The sequence below is a fragment of the Acyrthosiphon pisum genome, chromosome A1 (assembly GCF_005508785.2).
Source record: "Acyrthosiphon pisum isolate AL4f chromosome A1, pea_aphid_22Mar2018_4r6ur, whole genome shotgun sequence".
Lineage (NCBI taxonomy): Eukaryota > Metazoa > Arthropoda > Insecta > Hemiptera > Aphididae > Acyrthosiphon > Acyrthosiphon pisum.
Genome location: NC_042494.1, coordinates 41,753,234 through 41,758,536, shown reverse-complemented (window position 1 = coordinate 41,758,536; position 5,303 = coordinate 41,753,234). Strand labels below are relative to the sequence as shown.

The window sequence follows — 5,303 nt, the reverse complement described above, 5'->3', positions numbered from 1 at the left end:
AAAATCGCGTTTAATTTGAACCAGGAAATCAATGATTCAAAAATACGACATAAACTACTGCGTACAAAGCCATAACAAAAAATAATGACTGACAATTTATCGTATTGTTGTACGAAAAAACGGAACAATAAAATTGCGCGATTGTGTTCGTATATATTGTAAGTATAATGAAATATATTATACGAGATTCAATATCGATAAATTTTCCAGCTCGGATGATTAATCGTAATCGTCGTTGGTAAAATTGATGATTGTAAATTGGAATGATTTTTTACAATAAACTTTCAACATAAATTAGCTATTGTCATTTTGATTTTGTGAAAACCGTACGTAACAAATCCGCCGAACAAAAATATAACACGCACAAGCCGTCCATAATTAATATTCAACAATTAATCATAGATATGTACGTCAAGTCTGATTGGTATAATTTAGCTGCAAATTCTTAAAGGGTATTGATTGAAAATAAAAAAAAGTTTTATAATTCACTAAAATATAATGAACGTTAAATCACGTTTAAGGGACCACTGTTCACTATTGTCTATTGATTCATTAAATGTTTATGCGACCCAGAGAAAGTATATATATTATACGATTGGCCGGAGAAAATTCCAAGTTTCAAAAGAATGACCGAGTTGGCAGTGACCAGCAGTTCACGCGTTCTATAATTAAATTATCAAACGGACGTTTAACAAATAAATTCACATTTTACGTACATCTAAACGTCCTCTAAAAGATTTAAATTTTTCTGAATCCCACAGCAATGTATTAACACTATTACGATGGAGATAAAACGATTTTCTCGCGTTTACCGAAACACTTGAGTTACATAATTTGGTTAATATTTCGACGGAAACTTTATGACATGAATTGTTGTACCTGAGAAAAATTTACTTATTTATCGTTAACTTATTAATTTCATTTGGCTTAGATAGTCACACACCCAAGATATGATTTTACACAAAGGACAAAAAAATAACCTTTTCCGTTTTTGCACGTTCCGCACAAATTATCTGTAGTTCTAAAAAAATTTACCAGATCCCTTATGAGACACGAAAAATTACATAGAAAAATCGAGGAAATTTTTATTTAATTATAACTTTTATCCGCTGCCTGCTCTTAAAACCATTTACCTATACTATGAATTATTTTCAAAGTGCACTCAGCGACGAGTGAATCATTTGAATTTCCATGTAGGTACCTACATATTATTTTTAAATACATTGTTGGCAAAGTGATATATTGTAAATCGTAAATGGAGTCACTAATGCATTAGTTGAAAAATTATGCAGTTCGTTTGTTATTTATATGCTATAGCCTATAAGCTATCACTTTTTTGGGGTGGAAAATGTAACTCTGTTCGATCTGAAATCAAGCAGACATATATATTATAATACCGCATTGTTTTTAAAAATTAAAAACTCCATTTATTGTTGGTAAAAATATGTTTACTATTGTTGTAGGTAACTATAAAAAAAAAATTCAGTTTTAATCGGGATATTTTGTGAATGAATAGTGAGAATATGGATCATTTCATTTTATGAAGCATATTTACAATAAGGATATATAAATGTTATTAATGTTATTTATAATTGTAATTTCTATTTTATAAAATATTTCATTTATTATGTTTATTAATAGTTGTATTATCAATTTTCTAAGGTAGATTATTGAGTGACTTGAATAATGATTCTAAATTCTTGACGTCTCAAAATAAAAAATGAAAAAATTCAAAATGTCATTATATTTTTCAAAAAACTTAAAATTCTGGATTTCAGTCCTCTCGACTTCGTTATCTGTATATTATGTACATGTTTTACAAAATTAGGATTTTGACAAGGGAGATAGTTTGACATTTGGTACATATTATATTAATTCTAAATAGATAGACGAGAAAAAAAAATAAAAAATCCATACTATAGAATCTATCATATAGATTAATCTCTTCGCTGTTGAATACTCATTATTTTTAAATTGAATTTATATGTATCGTGAACAAAATACATTTACATTTTAAGTATAATTTGTATTCTAGCAATACAAATTAGCTTATTGTTTTAGATACTGAATAAAGCGATTATAGTATTGAATTTAAAATTACTAGTTTTATTTTATTTTTTGTATATTACCACATATTTAGGTGTAGCTATAAGAGGAAGCTACACCCGCATGTGTTGTCTCCATCTTACAAACTTGCAACTTGCAAACGTCATCAATAATCCATTTGACTCTATTATTTTTGAAATTAGAGTGAACTGACACAGAATAAAATGTAAATGTAAGCAGCTTATTATCTTGAGCATCACACAGGTTTTTTTTTATTGATATTATTGTTTTTAAGCAATTCGTGACCTTATTGAAACTGCACATTGCTTGTACCTTTTTGAATAGTAAAACATTTTTATTTTTTTATAAATAATGTTTATAAACTTAATACTTGAAACCTACTGCTGAGCAGGTACCTACCGATTTTATATTTTGGATTCAATTTAAATTAACATAAATATACTTGCTACAAAATAATATGTTTCACAGTATTTAAAAAATTATTTGGTTGTAAAGTTTTAATTAATTTTTAGTTACACGGAAAGAAAACGGTTATATATTGTATTTTATATATTTATCTTCACCTACTGTTCTACGTATTACATAAATAGATAATAGAATCAAACAAAATTGATGATCTTATTTTTTATTTATTTACGTTTATTAGTTTCATTTAATTAATTTTTCAATTTGACTTTTAAAATAGTTCAATCAAAAGTTTAAATGTTAATAAGTTAACATCTAAGTAGTTTTGGAATCTGAGCAATGCTTTAAGTTCTACATAAACTTATTGATGTAAAGGTAAATAGTTCTTAATGAAACCCAAAAATATTAAAATTATATTATTGTAAGCAAATTTTTTTGCAATGTAAGTATTGATTTTATATTGATGTGATTTTTTTTTTGTGTCTGTCGCCACCGTCTGGAACAGTAAAACTGCTACGATTTTCTTCAACAGTATGTTGTTCGATGGGAAAATGAGTCTAGTTGGTGTTTTTTGAAGGTCAAAATTTAAAAGTTTTCATAAGTGCCGGGAAAAACAAAATACAAATTAAGGAAAAACAGGATTTTTGTTTTTTGGTTTTTGGTATAACTGTACAACAAATAAACGATAGATGAAATTTCCATTGGTTGTTTTATATTATCATTTTCTACACTCGATTTCAAAATATTTTTCAGTTTACATTTTTTCTAGTTTTTTTTTCTAAGAATGTCAATAAAATTTTATTCGTTGGGTAAAAAAGCTTGAAAATCTAATACAAGGCTCTTAATATATTGTTACAATGACATAAGAAAAATATAAAAAATCCAGTCACAATTTTTATTTTTTTTTTAAAGCATTTAAAGTAAAAGTTTGACTAAAAGCGTAAAAATCACGAAAATGTGTAGATTATTTTGAGTTAGAAATTCCTTATAATTTTTCTTTTCAAATCTAAGATTTTAAAATGTCTAGAAGAAAGTCATATTTAATTTTTATGAGCGTTTGAAGTTCAAATTTTTACAACGTTGAATATTCACTCTATTTCAGTTTTTCTAATGTAGCGATTTTCTTAATAATATTATCTTGTAATTAAAAAACGAATAACGGTAGACATTTGAGACTTATATACAATTTGAAAGACATTTGACTCGTTTTTAGCTGTTTTTGGACAATTTCAAATATCAATTTTTTTAGTTTTTTTATCTATAAATACCAATAAAATTGTATTTGTTGGGCCAAAAAGCGTCAAAATGTAATACAAGGTTATACGTTTATTGGTTTATAGCAGAGCGGTTACTTACCTACATTCTTTTTTTGATTTGGCACACGGTGCGACACGAGAAAAAATTATAAAAAGTTTAATTGACAATTTAAAACTGACTATTATATAACATATTTTGGTGGTATGACCGAGTAGAAACTTATGTAACGTCATTAATAATTCTAAAAACCAGCTGAATTAAGTTGTCGGTCGGTGAACACCGCCATACCAACGAAATAAATTAAAATAAATACTATTTACTAAATTCACTTTTAAATAGGTCGTGAAATATTATAATTATATAGATTCTTTATTCTTAAAACAAAAACAAAAATGCTATAATAGTTGTAGCGATGTTGTTTATGCATAAATTGAATGAATAAAACACAAACCCTCTAGTCACTGACTAGACTTAGTGTGTTACATATTATATTGGTATAATATCTTTGTGAGTAGTAAATTATAATAAAACAATACGAAGAAAATACGTAAGAAAATCTATAAAACAATAGGTCGACTTAATCGGTGGAAAATATTTGGAGAAAAAACGCAAAAAAGTTAATGTTTCCGCCCAGGATCGAACTGGGGACCTTCTGCGTGTTAGGCAGATGTGATAACCGCTACACCACGGAAACATATACCAATGATCGTAGAATTTATTCGTTTTAATACAAACAATTGTCTAGCTAAAAACTAGAGTAACAAATTTGATGTAATGTTAAAATATAATATAATATCGTAATGGCTAAAGCCTAATACCATTGATTTTAATTTATAACATATTATGACATATGTTTTAAGAAATATTATTATTCTCTATAATTAATACTAATACCTATAATGCAAAAAACAGTTGTTTCCCATAATATGATAGAATTGTATATTATTTTGTACCTATTTCTGAATAGGTAGGTACTCAATGTGATTGAACTTTAAATAATAGAGGTACCAGGTACCTATATACCTAATAGATACGTAAAATCATATAATAATATTATATTGCTCTAATGCTCTCCTCGTAATTATCTTTAATTTCTCTCACAGGCCAATATTATATTTTTTAAATAGCCAAGAATGTAAAGGTACCAAGATGGTCAGGCATTGTGTTATTATTTTATTTTTTACAGTTTGTGGCTATAGTGTACCTGCCCAGTAAAAAAAATGTGTTTTTTGTAATTATAAATGATATAGTTATCTGATCCTAATGACTAAAATATTTAGCAGTGGCGTAACTTCAAAATATGGGCCCGGGAGCAAAATTTTCAAGGGGCCCCCATCGTCCAGGTATATATATTAAGAAGATCTGTGGTATTCACCTTACTAAAATTACTAAAAAAATTTTTTTAATATTTTTGTCTATTATTTTATTAAATACACATTTTATCATTTTATAAACATTTAATCAATAACGGATATTTATTATTAATTTAATGTTTCATATTATATACATACAAAAAAAATTAGTAAACAGTTATAGCAGTTGTAACAAATAACAATTAACTCAAAACTTAAAAC

General features: G+C 26.6%; 1 non-coding gene across 1 annotated transcript; it reads right to left on the bottom strand.

Annotated features, from left to right (window-relative positions):
* Nucleotides 1–4,350: 4,350 nt before the first annotated feature.
* On the bottom strand, nt 4,351–4,423 carry TRNAV-AAC. Its single transcript has one exon. It is a non-coding gene; the product is annotated as a tRNA-Val (tRNA).
* Between the last annotated feature and the right edge of the window lie 880 nt (nt 4,424–5,303).